Here is an 18,812-nt window from a genome sequence, read left to right on the forward strand (position 1 = left end):
GCAGTTCGATGAAGTCATCAGGAATAGCAGTCTTACTTGCCCCCCAGAGGTCATCTTTGGTTCTTTGGTTTTGTCTTTCATTCGACCCCAGACAGGTTTCATCATGCGGTCCAAAGGAAAGGTTTGATATCCACAGTATGAATGATTTCTGCTGACGTTGATATAATACCAGTTATTGCATCATGTTTTATTCCAGGTTTGTGTGTTTTAATCTAATTGTCTGACTTTTCAGTACATAAAGGTGTTTGTGTGTACAGGGCTTGCAGGAGTGATTACACATTCCAACATGTGTTTTTGGCCCTTTAAACTGAATCACTCACCAACTCAAACACAGGTTTAGTTTAAGGCCCTGAACAGTTAATCACTCACCTACTTGTATAGGTTCAATGAGCCTTGATAGTTAATCACTTCAATGGTTTTCTCCTTAAAAAGAATTAGTTACTAGACTAGATGTCAGTTGATGATAAGGACAGGTAGGAAGTGTCTTCCTCTACAGATTGGAGAAAAGATTCAGGAGTATGATGCACCAATGAGAGAAGGGGAACCAAACATCATCATAACTTGTATTCTTGATTCATCAGGTTCATAAACTCTGTTAACCTGAAAGAGACGTCTTCAGTCATTCCTCTCATCCCATCAAAAGAATGCACAGAGAGATTCAAGGTCATTATTTAGAGGAGTCAGATTTATATTTACAACATTTAGGAAAAGGATTAAATAGACAACTTTTATCCAACAGTAGCTTAAACCAGTGGGAGACAGTTTGAAGGGACAGTTGGTAGATAGTGAAGGATCAGCCGGACCACCCAGTGGCATGGCCTCTGATTAGCCATAACTGATTTTGTAGCCCGTGAAGGAGCTAAACTCCTGAACAATAGAGAGAACAGTTGGTATTTGTCAGAAACAACAGGATGTCATCGACATAGACTGCTTTTTTATGAACTGTTCTTCCCACTGTCATCCCATGCACAGGCCTTTGGAGAGTTGTACAGTGTCCTAATTTATTTGAGAAATTCTCCTCCCAGTCCAAACCTCTCCAGTGTGTCAAACAAATATTCCCACTCTTCTCTATCGAACGCCTTATCGGCGTCTAAAGATATGTCAAGTCCCCTATGATTTGTCTGACTCGAGTACTTTATGACATTTAATAATCTCACATTTTGAGGGATAGCCTGTTCTGTATGAATCTGGTCTGGATTTATTAAAGACGGCAGGAACTCTTCTAGTCTTGTTGCGAGCAGTTTTGATAGCAATTTACTATCTACACCAAAAAGGCTAGTGGGCCTCAATGAGCCGCAGATATCAGGTGGTTTGTCTTTCTTAAGGATAAGTGTAATATTTGCTAAATTAAGCATTGGAGGGAGGTGATCAGTCTTAAAGGAATCTGAAAACACATCAGTTAGTTGTTAGTTATGAACCAAAGTTTTGGGTAAAATTGCTTCATTATTGTATTAATATCTTTGGTTTTGTAGTGTCTAACCACCTGATTGTTATCCAGTGAGGGTATGTGTCACTGCTGGACCCCCAAATATCGTATTTGTCTCGATTCTACCTCTTACCAAGCTCGCTCAGAGACGGCCAGGTTTATTTCCTGACTCATAAAGCCTATGCTTAGCAAAGACAATAGCTGATTCAGCCTTTCTAGTTAGCAACCGGTTCAGGGCTGAACAAGCTGCCTCCATTTTTTTAGACATAGCAGCCTTTTAGTGAGCCATGGTTTATGAAATAATACTTCCCCTGAGATGAGCTTTAGCTGTTTCCCACAGCAGAGAAGGGCTGACGTTTAGGTTCTTATTAGAAGCAATAAAAACATTCCACTGCTCAGTAATATAGTCAGTGAATGGTAGATTACTCAGTAAAGAGGAATTCATCCTCCAGTGGCGAGTGGAGAGATCAGGGTAGGGAGGGCGGATGCTCAAACTAACATGAGAGTGGTCAAAAAGTGAGCACATGCCAATTGAGCACTCCCTCACCCTATCTAAAACCATTCTGGAAAACAGGAAGAAATCAATTCTTGAAAACGTTCTATGGGGATTGGAAAATAAAGTATCATTTGTCCTCCTGGGATTAGTTTTTCTCCAGGTGTCAAACAGCTCTAAATCATGGCAAAACTCTTACAGGTCTTCCGAGAGGTTGGGCCCGACTTAGGTGGAGACTGGTCAACGCTTGGGTCAGACACACAAAGTCGCCCCCTGATATGACATACTGATACTGATGAGACCTCAGATAAAAGCTGAGAGATAAAGGCAGAATCATGTGAATGTGGGCCATATACGCAACCGATGAGAATCTGTTCCCCATAAAGATAACCTGAGACGAGGACATATCGGCCCTCATCATCTTGTATAGTTGACTCTAAGGTTAACGGGAGACTGCGCTGGATAATATAGCTACACCTCAGCTATTTGTGTTATAAGATGAATAAAACACCTGTCCCACCCATGACCTCCTCAATTTGAGAAGCTCCAAGTCATTTCAGTGAGTTTCAGTCAATAAGGCTATTTGAGTTTTCTCCTTTTTCAGAAAAGCAGGGATCTTTTGCCTTTAACAACATTACTGAATCCATTAACATTAAGGGAGACTATTTTAAGATCACTCATAACATGATAAAAACTAAAAATGAAATAAAGTATTGTGTGATCCTGCTGAAAGCTTTATGGTACAGCAGAGGGGCTGTGTTTATAGCACAAACTAAGGGATAAATGGACGATTCTGTGAAATATAAGGATAAACTTTATTGATCACCCATGGGGGAAAATTGTTACAGCAGCTCCAAAAAAAGATCAACTATTAAACACACAGTTTGTAACATTAATGATATTAATGATTCATCAGAGTCATGTGGAGGTGATGCTGTAAAACAGTCTGAGTGCAGATGGGATGAATGACCTGCGGTAGCGCTCAGTCTTGCAGGGTGGGTGTCTCAGTCTGCTGCTGAAGGATCTGCTCAGAGACCCCACAGTGTCATGTGGGGGGAGAGGAGCTGTCCATGATCCTCTCAGTCTCGGTCTGCCCTTTCTGCATCTCATTACTCTGTAGCTCCGCCCTGAGTGAAGGGGAGGAGCTGAGTGTTCAGTGGGCGTGTAGCTCCGCCCTGAGTGAAGGGGAGGAGCTGAGTGTTCAGTGGGCATGTAACTCTGCCCTGAGTGAAGGGGAGGAGCTGAGTGTTCAGTGGGCATGTAACTCTGCCCTGAGTGAAGGGGAGGAGCTGAGTGTTCAGTGGGCATGTAACTCTGCCCTGAGTGAAGGGGAGGAGCTGAGTGTTCAGTGGGCATGTAACTCTGCCCTGAGTGAAGGGGAGGAGCTGAGTGTTCAGTGGGCATGTAACTCTGCCCTGAGTGAAGGGGAGGAGCTGAGTGTTCAGTGGGCGTGATGTTCTATTGAGGTTTCAATGTGTGATGGCCGAATGTTATTAAGTGCTGTGAAGTTTAGTGTGGGGAAACTTACAGACATGTTAAAGGATCAGGTGGAACAGTACATTAGGATGGGCTGAGTCATGCTCTTTTCTCAGCAGGAGGAGATGGGGTGACATAGAGTACTTTCAGTTTGTGGATGACTAACAGTCTTTGATGGCTCTTTTTTTGGATGTCACTGGTGTCTCTCCAAGATACTGGAAACTATTTACTAGTTCCACTGCTTGGATATTGATTAGAAGTGGGTGCTGGGGTGAGGGGGAACTGATTATTAATGATTTTATCTTCAGGACGTTGAGATAAAGATGGTCATTCTCACACCTGGCTTTTAGCCATGCTTCAAACTCAGCTGTACAGTTCAGGGTGTTAAAATGGGCATAAAGATCTCAGACAAAGAAAAGATATGAAGCCTATTCACATGTGCTTTCACAGGCAGAAAACAGAATGCACAGAGGAGTGCTGGGACGAAGGGAGAATGAGGAACAATAAGGGAAAAAAAGGATTCTGTAGTATTAAACACTCCATGCCCAAACAGAGGTAAAATACACATTTAGGATGACTTTAATGAGGGTGTTGATACAGTGGATTTTTTTTCACACAGAGAGAGAGACCGAGGCGATCTATAGGCTGACACAGACGTTATTACACACAGCTGTTTTCAGATGCAGTAATCACTTTAGCTTCCAAAAACACTGCTCCTCCTGGTGGTGGTTAGATCAAAAGTTGTAACTTATTTTCACAAGTGATGTTTAGGATTGTTAAAAGTCTGCCCACTTTTACTATGTCACCATAGGGGATCTCGGCCACTGCACAGTCCTTGCGAGGATGGGTTAGTACCTCGACCGTGCACGTATCGGTCGAGGTACTAACCCTGGGAGAAAAGGGTGGGAGTTCTTATTTGATCTATCAGTATCCAGACCTGTGGCATGTAGGCAAAGGGTACAAAGCGAAGGTGATCAGTTGTCTGCTAGTTTGTTTTATTTCAAGGTTCAAGGTTCTTTATTTGTCAATTCCAAAATATGTCAGACATACAGTGAATTCGAAATTACGTTTCCCCCTCCCCACGGTGGTGATGATAAGGGCGGAACGCATACCTGGGCAGCTTGGTGGGTGGGTACATGGGAAATGTCAGATTACACTTGTTTTGCTTTCTCCCATGTGAACTTTATTGTGTCTCTTCAGATTCCCCTTTCGTCTAAATCGTGCCCCACAAAGAGAGCAGCTGAAGGGTTTTTCTTCTGTATGAGTACTCATGTGTGTAGTCAAAATTCTTTGCAGGTTAAATCTTTTACCACACTCAAGACAGCTGAAGGGTTTGTCTCCTGTGTGATTTGCCATGTGATTTGTCAGACTGGCCTTATGGGTAAATTTTTTCTCACACTGAGAGCAGCTGTAGCATTTCTCTCCAGTGTGAACTAGCATGTGTTGGGTTAGGGCTCGTTTTTGTTGAAATGCTTTACTGCAAACAGAGCAGCTGAAGGGTTTTTCTCCTGTGTGAATCATCATGTGTGTAGTTAGATGCTCTTTTCGATTGAATCTTTTACCACACTCAGAGCAACTGAAGGGTTTCTCTCCTGTATGAACTATCATGTGTGTAGTTAGATTTCCTTGTAGGTAAAAGCTTTTTCCACACTCAAGGCAGCTGAAGGGTTTTTCCCCTCTGTGATATTTCATGTGATATGTCAGACTGGCCTTATGAGTAAATTTTTTCTCACATTCAGAGCAGCTGTAGCGTTTCTCTCCATTGTGAATTAACATGTGTTGGGTTAAGGCTCGTTTTTGTTGAAATGCTTTACTGCAAATAGAGCAGCTGAAAAGTTTCTCTTCTGTGTGAATCATCATGTGGGTGGTCAGATGCTCTTTTCGGTTAAATCGTTTACCACACTCTGAGCAACTGAAGGGTTTCTCTCCTGTATGAACTAACATGTGTGTGGTCAGATGCCCTTTTTGGTTAAATCTCTTACCACACTCAGAACAACTGAATGGTTTTTCGCCTGTATGAGTAATCATGTGAGTGGTCAGATTTCCTTGCAGGTAAAAGCTTTTACCACACTCAAGGCAGCTGAAGGGTCTCTCTCCTCTGTGACTTGCCATGTGATATTTCAAACTGGACTTATCTGTAAATCTTTTCTCACATTGAGAGCAGCTGAAGGGTTTTTCTCCAGAGTGAACCAAAATGTGTTTAGTCAGAGAGCCTTTTTGTTTAAATATCTTACTGCACTGAGAGCAGCTAAAGGATTTCTCTCTGTGATTTGCCATGTGATATGTCAAACTAGACTTATTGGCAAAACTTGTCTCACATTTAGAGCAGCTGTAGTGTTTCTCTCCAGTGTGAACTAACATGTGTCTGGTCAGATGCTGTTTTCGGTTAAATCTTTTACTGCACTCAAGGCAGCTAAAGGGTTTCTCTCCTGAATGAACTAATACGTGTCTGTTCAGATGCTCTTTTCGGTTAAATCTTTTACCACACTGCAAGCATCTATGTGCTCTCTTACCAATCTTCAGTTTCTTATTTTTAAAGTTTAAGTCTGACAGATCTTGTATGGTCTCTTGCCTATTATCACTGTCATCAGTCTCTGGTTCATCATAGTCTTCAGTCTGGGCCTCAGTCTCTGGTTCATCAGAGTCCTCGATCTTGACCTCAATCTCTGGTAATAAATGTTGCTCTGAGTCTAAGTCCCTCTCTGGTTCTGCTCCTCCACAGTCCTCTCCATCAGCTCCTGTTTCCATCTGTTCAGTTTGTCTGTGATGAAGCTGTGAGGACTGAGGTTTCTCTTCATCATCTTCACTCTTCACAGAGACAGGAGTGAAGGGGAACTTGGTGGTGTCAGCCTCCTCCAGTCCTTGAAGCTGACTGATCCACACTTCCTCATGTTCTTCTTTAATGTGTTGGGGCTTAGTGTCCTCCTGGTCCAGAATGTGGCTCCACTCCTGCTGCTCAGGTGGAAGCTCTTCTTTACTCACCAACAGCTGCTGGACATCTGCAGGACACAGTAAACAAACATTAACCACACTGAGACTGATCTTTGAATATTAATAAGGCCAGTCAAATGATTTAGTTTTTAATGACTGAAAATCAAGAGTTAATTTGAATTGATCACATTTTAATCATGTCTCATGCCTTTAGGGCCCCTGAAGGTGTGAAAATGACCATGTACAGAGTATGGTACAAAAAGAAGAACCATGCCTTCTGTAGCAACATCCTCTTCATGCATGATAATGCACCATCTCATGCTGCAAAGAATATCTCTGTGTCATTGGCTGGTATGTTATCGATTCTTTTTAACAATTCATTTCCTAGCATGATGTCAAGTCGTGTTGCGAGTACACGTCAAACACTTTGTGCCCACGACCCAGCTGGTAGTGGCTCAGTTAAGAATTAGTCTCTACAGCCACAGTTAAGGATCATCTTTATTGATCCCTCAAGGGGGGAAATTTGGGTGTTACAGCAGCTCCAAAAAACAGTAAAACTGGGAATATAAACAGCATCAAATAGCAAAAAGAAATAAAGAACAGCTATGAACAAGTTAGCTTGAAACACTATAAACACCATACACACTATAATATAGAGCTGCAGCTATCGAATATTTTAGTAATCTAGTATTCTATCGAATATTCCGATCGATTAATCGAGTAAACGAATAAATCATACTTTTGCTTAATTAAGGTTTAACTCGTCTTGGGTCGTCCCTACAAACCTGCTTCTTTGCAGTTACCATGGTAACGCCTGCTTGTTACAACCAACCACCTCTGCTCTACAGCTGCTGACACTCACCATATTACTGACAGGGTCCATAATTAACTTTATGATTCACTGGTCAAGGCGGCAGGTAGATGAAAAATACAGGCCAAACACGTTTTAATGGCTGAAATAACAAATAGTGTTTTGTGTAGCCTTCACATCTGTTACTGTACATTTAATAGAGAAAGCATTATGTTCTGTTGAATCAATCACAGAATCAATCATTATGTCAGATCAGGAGATTGAGAAACTTTAAATATATATTTGCTAAATTATTATTCCACAAACAAGTTCTGTCTTGTTTTAGCTTTGAAGACATTAGACATTTAATATAATCAGCCTGTTCATTATTAGAAGTGTATCTCTGTCTGCTCCTGCAGCGCATGCATTCAGCGCGCTCACAAACTACAGAGACCATAGATGCGTCTATGACAGAGACTGTGAGAGGACGTTGCTATCGTTGTTAGCTGAGACTACAGAGACCATAGACGTGTCTATGACAGAGACTGTGAGAGGACGTTGCTATCATTACGCTAGCTGAGACTACAGAGACCATAGACGTGTCTATGACAGAGACTGTGAGAGGACGTTGCTATCGTTACGTTAGCTGAGACTACAGAGACCAGAGACGTGTCTTTGACAGAGACTGTGAGAGGACGCTGCTATCGTTACGTTAGCTGAGACTACAGAGACCATAGACGTGTCTTTGACAGAGACTGTGAGAGGACGTTGCTATCGTTACGTTAGCTGAGACTACAGAGACCATAGACGCGTCTATGACAGAGACTGTGAGAGGACGCTGCTATCGTTACGTTAGCTGAGACTACAGACACCATAGACGCGCCAATATTGAAGATTGTGCTACAGGATGGAATTTCCACTCTGATAAGGACAGAGTCGATCCAAGTTGTTACACCAGGCAACAAGCAAACTGGGGTTTATTTCCGGTACTTCTCATTTCCAAGAAGGATGGGACTCTCCGTCCCGTTCTCGATATGAGAAGGTTAAACAAATGTCTCAGACATTTACTGTGCAAGAGATTGACCATCCCAAGGGTGAAACTGTTCATCTGCAGAGGGTATTGGTTCATCGCCATTGATCTGACGTATGCCTATTTTCAGATTACGATCTAGAATAGGGCATTGGCGGTTCCTCAGATTGCATTGGGAAGCAGGACATATGAATTCAGGTCCGTCCATTTGGGCTCCCGCTGGCTCCCCACACCTTACCTGGTGCATGGAAGTAAAGTAAATTATTTGGATGACTGACTCGGGGGTGCATATTCAGTGGAGCAATATCAGGCTCCTTTGTCCTCGCTCCGGGATCACATACAGCACCTAGGTCTGCATCTTAACTGGAGAATTAAAGCAGACTGAAGCCATCTCAAATAATGCAGTTCTGGGCCTAATGGTGGTTCCCCAGACTGCATAACTAACATTGACTCAGGAGAGAGAGGTGACCCTCTGGGGAATGTCTCTCACTTTTCAGACCGGGAGCCGGGGTCATGTGGGTGTCTCCGCCTCCTGGGGTTTATGACATCGTCGGTCAGGCTGTGCTATTGGCCCTTTTTCCTAGGTGCCCAGTGCAGAGGTGTCTCCTGGTGCTAGGATTGAGCCCAGGAGGCTGTCTGCAAAGCCCCGTGCTTATCAGATGGCTGCAGGTGGTCCTCCACTGGTAGATGGTCAGCATGTGCTGCTGAGGACAGACAGTGTGACCACAGCGCCTACATCAACCGACAGAGGAAAGTTTGGGTCCCCACGCCTGTGCATACTTGCACACTGGCTGTGGCTTTGGGCGTACCCCAGGGGTCAGTCCCTGGGGGGCGGCTCATGTGCCAGGGGTAACACTCTGGCAGAGGATCGGCTGTCCCAGGGTGTGGCCTCCGGCCTCCGGACCCCGGAGGCTGGAGGCTACACCCTCTCGTGGGGGCAGGTATCTGGCACCACTTCGGACAAGCAGCGGTCGATCTGTTAGATCAGCCCACTATCTCCTGTTCTTCTCGGTTGGGAAGACAGGCCTCCCCTCAAAGTGGACGCCCAGGCTCATACATGGCCAAGGGCCCTGCTTTAGGCTTTCCCCTCGTCTTTATGCTCCTTCCACCTCTGAGTGTGAATGGAGGAGATGAGGCTTGGCCTAGTGGCCCCCTTAGTGGCCTTACATGACATGGTTCGCAGATATCCCTCCACTGCAGGACGGGACTCCGTGGGAGGTTCCAGTGCAACAGGATTTGCTGTCACAGGCACAGAGAACTCTGTTCCATCCCCACCCCCCACCCCCCCTGGGGGTCTGGAGCTCTGGGCATGGCCTCTGAGAGGACCAAGCTGTTTGCCATGGGGCTGTCACAGTCGACGGTCCAAAGTCTGCAGGGTGCTTGTGCGCCATCATCTAGGACACTATCGTAACAGAGGGGTCCTTATGGCAGGGTGCAGGGGACAGCAGGTGGATCCTCAGGCATGCTCGGCACCAGTGAGTCTGCAGTTTGCAGGAGTTCCTGGAGGCAGGGAAGTCGCCCTCCACCCTAGCGAGGAATGGTGGCGGCTATCAAGACAACCCGTATAGGTTGATGCCAATTGGAGGAAGCTGGTGGCTTTGTCCCAATTCCTCATGGGGGCCGGAAGTCATATGGGCTGTTATTGTAGACCGGCTCTCCCGGCTTGGGTTAGAGCTGGTTGTAAAGGCTCTGGAACGGACTCCGTTCGAGGCCCTTGATTCGGTCAACTGAGGTGGCTAGCCCTTCAGATTGCCCTGTCATGGCGCCGGCCACCGACGGGCGAAGTGAGGAGCTTCAGGCTCTCTCCCTTCTTGTGGACCTCGACAGGTCCAGATGGTGCAGGCAGTATCCAGCATTTTCTTCCCAAGGTTCTTTCTGACTCTCTGTCGAGTCAATGGTTTGAGCTCCGGCTCTCTACTCCAGGGGCAGAGAGGAAAAGAGGAGCACAGAAACTCACTGGTGTGTACTGTGCTGGCACTACAGGTGTTGTGCACAGGGCACCGATGAACCGATGGGCAGCTAATTTGTCGATTTACGGCGGAGTATTCGGTAAACCCTTGTCAAATGCCGGTCTTCCCACTGGATTGTAGAGGCTATCCAGCAGACATATGTGGGCACAGGGGATCCCTGTGGGTGCCGGCACACTTTACCAGGGGCATGGCAGCTTCCTGGGCATTGTGGCAGGGTGCATCTCTGAGTGAGATCAGCACAACTGCTACTTGGTCCCGTCCGTCTACATTTGCTTGGTTCTACCAGATTAATGAGGCTGCAAGCAGTCATTCAGCGGACGGATGCTGGTCAAGCCCAGCGATAGCGTCATGTTTTACTTTCCCTTCTCCGTTAGCCTGGCATGGCTATTCGGAGTGGCGACTTCGAGCCTCAGCATCTTGCAGGGCAGGCTAGCCTTGGTGGCATTAGGCACCTTGGCATCAGGCAATGACTGGCAGTCAGCGGTGCTTGCTGGCCGGGGGGGTGTGTATATTTGAATATTTTTATATAGTTCATTGACATCCACGTGTTGGTTCTTTTGCTTGGAGCACTGGTAGCGGCTACGTCTCGTTCAATGGACACACAGTTCATGTTTTGGGCGGGTGCTGCTCTATCCCCTTGTGGTGTGTCTTACAGAGCCCCATACATATGAAATATGCAGTGGAGAGATAGTCTCGATACGATAGAGAACGTAGGTTACAAGGTGTAACCATGGTTCTCTGAGTGAAGAGACTATCTCTCCAGCTCGAGGCCACACGGGGATATGTTCCATCAAAAATTTAATCAGTGATAGTGTGGTGCACAGGTGCTCTTATACTGTCATTAGCCACCTCACAGGTTGAGTGTCTTAAAGTTAATTGTCCACAACGTCACCTGACCCTGTGGGTCAGCCCCATACATACATATGAAATATGTAGTGGAGAGATAGTCTCTTCACTCAGAGAACCATGGTTACACCTTGTAACCTACGGTATAAACACTATAAACACTATAAACACCATAAACACCATAATACAAGGTATAAACACCATAAACACTATAAACACCATAAACACTAAAAACAACATAAACACCATAAACACTATAATACAAGGTATAAACACCATAAACACTATAAACACCATAAACACTATAATACAAGGTATAAACACCATAAACGCCATAAACACTATAATACAAGGTATAAACACCATAAACACTATAAACACCATAAACACTATAATACAAGGTATAAACACCATAAACACCATAAACACCATAAACACTATAATACAAGGCGTGTTTACGTGTCCGCTCAGCGCGCGAACGTGTCCACTGTGTGTGAACGTGTCCACTGTGTGTGAACGTGTCCACTCAGCATGTGTTGGGGTATTTATATTTGACTTTATAAAAAACAGAAGTAAAGTTTTTGTCTGTGATTTAAAATCTGTCTCTAATAATCTATATCTTATGGGCTTATTTATATTTTATTTTGCAGGATTGATCTGTCAAACACCGTCAGGGTTGCTAGGAGACCGAACGCTTACTGACGCAAGTAGGAAGTCCTCATCGACCAGACCTTCTCATTTCCTCCCTCTGAAGGCCGCTGTATAAGGGTTCCAGTGTGTGTGTGTGTGTGTGTGTGTGTGTGTGTGTGTGTGTGTGTGTGTGTGTGTACATTGAAGTAATAATCGACCGACTCTATGACGTCATAAAATGATTACACATTAGGACCTGAGCCATCATGTACTAACTTGTTTCACTTCCTGTTTGAGGGCGTGCAGGACAGGTTCCGTCCTTCCCTACCTTGATCTGAGCCATCTTCCTGCTTTATCGTTGCTGTTGGGTTCTTCACCTCCTTCCTGTCGGAGCTCTCGGTACACACCTCCATCTTAACATCCCCGTGGCCGTCAATCACTGAACACAGCTTCCTGTTCGACGTCATTTCCGGAGCATGTCCTGCTTCAAGCGTCGGTATGTTGTATTAGAGACTCCTCCGATCACTCCTCATTGAGTTGAATGGTAACGTTTGAGTAGAATTAGAACAAGCAGACCGAGCTCAGAAGACACGCTACACCCTCTCCGCCATCTTCTTCTTCTTCTCTTGTTTTTTTCCCCGCCATCTCTTCTTCTATTGATTTTATCTGGCAGACTGTACACTGTAGAGTGTAATGCTGCCCTCTACAGTCTTCTTCTTCTGTTGTTTTTATCTGGCAGACTGTACACTGTAGAGTGTAATGCTGCCCTCTACAGTCTTCTTCTTCTGTTGTTTTTATCTGGCAGACTGTACACTGTAGAGTGTAATGCTGCCCTCTACAGTCTTCTTCTTCTATTGTTTTTATCCGGCATGCTGTACACTGTAGAGTGTAATGCTGCCCTCTACAGTCCTCTTCTTCTGTTGTTTTTATACGGCAGACTGTACATTGTAGAGTGTAATGCTGCCCTCTACAGTCTTCTTCTTCTTCTTCGTCTGCTAGTGTTTTTTCCGGCAGGCTGTAATGGAGTTAGATTTGTGTCTTTATTACAAGCGAGAAAATAAATGATCTGAGAGAAAATACAATGTTTGAGAGAAAAAGTTATCACACTGATAGCAAAAGAACATTTTATGGGAGAATTTGTAAGCAATAAGAAACCCCTACATTTCTGGACTTGGACAGAAAAGGGCACAACTCACCTCAGACACATCTTCACTAACATCACTCTCACACACTTAGTTCAAGAGTATGGCTTTCTTGAATATTCACAACTAAGACCAGCCATGGAGGACCAATTAAACCTGAACAATAAACCTTGACATGTAATCTCAACACTCATACATGTCAGACCTAAAATAATTCACTCCAGAACCGTACACAGTCTCTTCCATCACAAAAGGGCAACAGGATCTAACATATACTCAATGACCAATAACACAACAATCAACAACTCATTCAAAGTCCTCCACAGATATCACTGCACAGACTACAAGTGATCAAAGATGGGATTCACCTCAGTTGTTGTTTTGTGCTCTTGTGTGATGCTCGATCATCTTCATTTATCTCATTAGGATATCATGATGTGTTTGTGACATTATTAATATTGCTATTATTTCCATTACTACGACATGTCTCGAAAACCTTTGAACCTGAAACTACAAAATTTGTTACCCAATTACTGGTTCTCTCAAATACAAGTTCCCCTCATAACACACACACACACACACACACACACACACACACACACACACAATCAAGATGGTGTCTATACTTTAGATCATTTGTTACTATCATTGTTATTTTCATTACTATTGTTTCTCTTTTTTGTTTGTTTTTGTTTATATTTTACTTGTTTGGTGTTATAACCACCATCATTACCATTAATCGTACCATTCTGTTTATCCCTCCCCCAACTGTAATTCCCCCACTTTCCTTACTGTGTGTCTGTTCTCAATGTAAATATGTACTTACCACCTGGTGCATAAATAATCAATGTTAAAAAACAGTCCTTGTGATGTTTTCAATGTGAGTTATGACATTAAGCTCAGAGGAGGATGGATTAAAATCTTTTGTAAAAGTTTCTCTCAGGCGTTCAGGACCTATAAATAAAACCTGTGTTGTCCTGGTCCAGCTGAAGGAAGCTTGACTTCTTATCTAAAAGACAGTTAAAAAGGGCATCCATTGGCCGTGTGTCATCAGCATAGCCATGGCTCCTGATGTTATCCCCTAGCATGTATAGATTAAAGAATGGACCCTCCCACAGCTGGCTTCATGGGTTCCTGACGAGCGTGCACCTATGCTTACAAAGAAGTGAGATCAGAAGTGAACCACTGAAAACACTAGCAGAGACGCCGGCCAGTCTGTCTGATAAAAGAACTAAAACATGTATTTTGTATGTCTTAATGTTACAACCCGGCTCTCGGCCGCAACAAGAAACATGAACCCGGACACGATTTCTGCTCAGAACGCAATCACGTTTATTCACATCCAGCCAAACTCGTGTCATCCAGCCATACAGCCACACATCTGCGCCACCACGTTCCCACGGTCCCGTTGTGCGGTCTTCAGAGAGAGAGAGAGACCGCCATCTTTCCTCAATCGCTTTTATGGAGGAAGACTACTCTGGTCCCAGGTGCAGCACATCCACTGATTACGAGCCCGCCTCCTGGAACCTGCAACAGAATATAACCAGCAGCACAGGAACACCAACTGGTGTGGAGGGGTCGTCACACCCCCCCCCCATAAGAACGGAGTTCCAATAGGAACACCGGTAGCTAAACGGACCCACAGTGAATCAGCTATACATTCTCAATATTGATTTTTTTCTTTTCTTTTTTTAACAACATTTATACAACTTGTATTTACAAACATACTGACCCTTTGGGAAGTAGTGTTCTCCAGCTAGCTAAACCCGCCTCCATACCTCCCATTCAGCAACTCGAGCGCCTGAAGGAGCATTTAAGAAGGCAGAACAGAGACATAGAAGACCAGAGCGTTAAACAGTACTTAAGAGATAGGGGCTCTAGACAAAGCATCGGCCACAACATTATCAGAGCCTTTGATGTGACGAATGTCTAGACAATAGGACTGCAAATACAACATCCACCGCATCAGCCTGCGATTTGGGCAATGTATAGAATGTAAAAAGGTTATGGGGTTATGATCAGTGTACACAACCAGAGGAACGCTAGAGCCGACATAAACATCAAAATGCTGTAGAGCCCAGATGAGTGCGAGAGTTTCTTTCTCAATCACAGAATAGTTTAACTGAAATGAATTAAACTTTTTTGAGTAAAAACTCACGGGACGATCAACATCATCACCATCTGTTTGAAACAAGACGGCTCCGGTACCCACATCACTTGCATCCACGTGCAGTTTAAAAGGCCGATCCATGCGAGGAGCTGCGAGAACAGGCGGTGAACACAGAACAGACTTGACATTGTCAAAAGCTTGTTGACACAAGGAGGACCAAACAAACCGAACTTTTCCCTTCAAAAGATCAGTCAAAGGAGATACCACAGTGGAGAAATTTTTGCAAAAACTGCGATAATACCCAACTAAACCGAGAAAACGCTGAAGCTCTTTCTTCGTGGTGGGAACAGGATACTTCTCAATGGCGACAACTTTGTCCTGAACTGCACACACATTCCCCTGTCCCACGACTTTGCCAAGATAAGTGACCGTGGCTTTAGCAAACTCACATTTCGCCAGGTTCACGGTCAGTCGTGCATCCCTCAGACGATTAAACAGTTCCTTAATACGCCCGATGTGTTCCTCCCAATTATGACTATAAATTACAACATCGTCTAGGTACACAGCACACCCTTCCAGCCCTGACAACACCATGTTCATGAGGCGCTGGAAAGTCGATGGTGCATTTCGGAGTCCAAAACTCATTACAGTGTACGAATACAACCCGGAGGGTGTAATAAAAGCAGAAAACTCCTTAGCTCTTTGAGACAAAGGGACCTGCCAATAACCCTTCAGTAGGTCAAACTTACTGACAAAGCATGCAGAACCAACCTGATCAATACAATCTTCTATCCGGGGTAGCGGATAAGCATCGGGTTTGGTAACCCTGTTTACCTTGCGATAGTCCGTACAAAACCTCGGACTCTTATCAGACTTCTCCACCAGTAAACAAGGGGATGCCCAACTCGAAAATGAAGGTTCTGCTATTCCATTCTCAAGCATGTAGCTTATTTCTGCATCCATTACCTTTTTCTTCTCCTCAGACACCCGGTAGAAACGCTGTCGAATGGGCTGTGCATCACCTACATCTATGTCGTGCTCAATGAGATGTGTTTGACTCGGTGTATCACTAAACAATCCAGGATAACTGTGAATAAGAGCAGACAACTCAGCACATCTTTCTGCAGAGAGATGACCCAACAAGGACTCAAGATTACACAAGGTTTCAGAATTTTTCAGTCTACCACGCAACAAACTTTCATCCGGTGCGGTGACCCCATCATCCTCCCCTGCTGATAATGAACTCCCCACTGTTGCCGCTGCTGAAACAGGTTTGAACTCCCTAGCATAGTAAGATTTTAGCAGATTGACATGGCAGAGTTGAGTTGATTTCCTACGCTTTGGTGTGGAAAGGAGATAATTTTGGTCAGACACCTGACGCAGCACTGTGAAGGGTCCAGTAAATTTGGCCAGAAACGGTGAATGAGAAATCGGCAACAAGGCAAGGACCTGATCCCCAGGACTAAACAGTCGCTGTTCGGCTTTACGGTCGTAAAGGGACTTCATTTTACCCTGGGCAGACAACAGCTTTTCCTTAGCCATCTCCCCAGCTGAGTACAAACGATGCCTGAAACCGTTTACATACTCAAGAAGGCTAGGAGGAGGTTCAGATAGTGCGATAGCGTCATGCAACAGCGCAAGCGGCCCTCGTACGGTGTGCCCGAAAACAAGTTCATTTGGACTAAAACCGGTGCTTTCCTGCACAACTTCCCTGGCAGCCAATAGAAGCCACGGCAGCCCCTCCTGCCAATCCTGATTTAGCTCAACACAATAACTACGCAGCAATGATTTAAGAGTCTGATGGAACCTTTCCAAAACTCCTTGGCTCTGTGCATGATAAGCTGAAGACTGGTTATGTTGAACTTTTAACTGTTTTAACACTTGCAAAAAAAATTTTGATGAAAAGTTCGAGCCCTGATCACTTTGAATTACCTTTGGAATTCCAAAAATGGAAATAAACTGAGTTAGTGCTTTTACTACTCCCTTGGTATTTATGGAACGCAGTGGATACGCGGCGGGATACCTCGTGCTCTGACACATCACAGTGAGTAAGTAGCTACAACCAGATTTGGAACGTGGTAAAGGGCCAACACAATCAATGATCAGATACTCAAATGGCTGTGCGATCGCAGGAATGGGGCACAGAGGCGCAGGCCTAATGCTCTGATTGGGTTTACCGGTCATTTGACAGACGTGACACAATTTAATAAAGCGGGACACATCTTTCTTCAAACGCGGCCAAAAAAAATAACGCAACATATAATTATACGTTTTTCGAACACCCAGATGCCCCGACTGGTCATGTGCCGCCTTCAGGATGTCATCACGAAATCGCACAGGAACCACGATCTGGAATACTGGCTTACCAAGAAAGTCCTCCCCATGTGGCAACCATTTCCTCACCAGCAGCTTCCCCTGCAGCAGATAACCACTGGCAGAACTGTCTCCATCCATCGTAGACAGTACGGCATCAAACAAAGGACGTAAAGAGGAATCCACTCTCTGCTCTTCCACTAGATCAGTGCGAGAGACAGACAACAATGAGTCAGGAACAACAACAGAATTCTCCTCACTCACCTCTTTTACACTCTGCTCCAATTTCCCCTGTGCACAGCTCATAGCCCGTGTAACAGCACAAACTGAAAACACTTCCGGGAAACTTTGTGCACTCTCATCTGGGTTCTCAGTCACAGTGGGTGAAGCAGACACTATAGGAGGTGGTGGAACGTCAGGCCACACACGGTTACCAGCCAGGCCGTTCCCAAGGATGATGTCCACCCCTCCAATCGGCAATGCAGGCCGCACTCCTAAGACAACCTCCCCTTGTACCAAACCACAGCTGATCACAACAGAATGTAGTGGAACAGGTACAACGCTCAATCCCATACCTCGCATCAAAACAAAATCCCCAGTATCTGAATCCTCAGAAAAAGGTAATACAGAGCTCAAAATGTATGAGTCGTATGCTGCAGTGTCTCTTAAAATTTTTACTGGCCTGCTGATGTCACTCCCAGCCAGTGACACACGACCGTCAGACACAAAGGCCGAGAAACCTGAATCCTCCCAACTACTGGGTTTTCCACTCTTTGCCTGCGGGTGAGAAAAAACAGGGACAGGTTCAACAGACACAGCACAAACAGCAGAGTTACCCCGACCCCCGCTATTTGACCTTCTGGCATTAGCTTTAGGACAATCAACTCTCCAATGTCCTCTATCTTTGCAGAAATTACATACTTTAGAAGGGTCAAAGTGAGACTGGACATGTGTCACTTCATCCTGACCAGAATGAGAACTCTCCTCCCATCTAGCCGAGGAACGATACGTACCCCCTTCAGTCCGGACCCTGAAGTCACGACCACCTCTGTGCGTCAGCACATACTCATCGGCCAGCGCAGCAGCCTCGGCAGCAGTCTTTACCTTATGCTCGCTGATGTAAACCGCAATGTGGCCAGGTAAAGAATTTTTAAACTGCTCCAACACAACTAAATCACACAACGCAGCATAAGTGTCAATATGTAGAGCATTACACCACCGGCTGAAAAAAGTAACAAGATTTCTAGCGAACTCTACATGAGTCTGTTTGTTCGACTTCTCCCATGTCCTGAACTTTTGACGGTAAGCTTCAGGAACTAACTCGTATGCCTTTAGCACAGCATCCTTCACCGTTAAGTAAATCTTGCTCTCCATCACTGTAAGTGCAGAATAAGCCTCTTGAGCCCTACCTGTTAGTACACATTGCAATAACAAAGTCCGTTCAGAATCAGACCACTCCCTGCTCTCGGCTACCCGCTCAAATAATGAAAAAAAAATATCAGGGTCCCTCTCACTAAACTGAGGAACTAACCGCAGATTACTGCCAACATCAAAAAACAACAGATCTACCTGAGGCGTCAGAGGCCTGACTACCATTCCCAAATGTGAAACTCAACCTCCGCTCTTCAATCTCAAGTCTTCTGATCTCTGCCTCT

General features: G+C 44.8%; 1 long non-coding RNA gene across 2 annotated transcripts; it reads right to left on the reverse strand.

Moving 5' to 3' along the window:
- Positions 1-4,480: 4,480 nt before the first annotated feature.
- LOC306829497 lies at positions 4,481-12,357 on the reverse strand. 2 transcript variants are annotated; one of them, XR_013779867.1, is made up of 4 exons: positions 12,300-12,357; positions 11,921-12,206; positions 6,054-6,394; positions 4,481-6,017 (listed from the first exon to the last, which is right to left on the reverse strand). It is a non-coding gene; the product is annotated as an uncharacterized lncRNA (long non-coding RNA). The 2 variants fall into 2 exon arrangements; XR_013779868.1 differs by lacking the exon at positions 12,300-12,357 and having other exon boundaries at positions 11,921-12,259.
- Positions 12,358-18,812: the final 6,455 nt, after the last annotated feature.

The sequence above is a fragment of the Symphodus melops genome, assembly GCF_947650265.1.
Source record: "Symphodus melops genome assembly, chromosome: 1".
In the NCBI taxonomy this organism is placed as follows: Eukaryota; Metazoa; Chordata; class Actinopteri; order Labriformes; family Labridae; genus Symphodus; species Symphodus melops.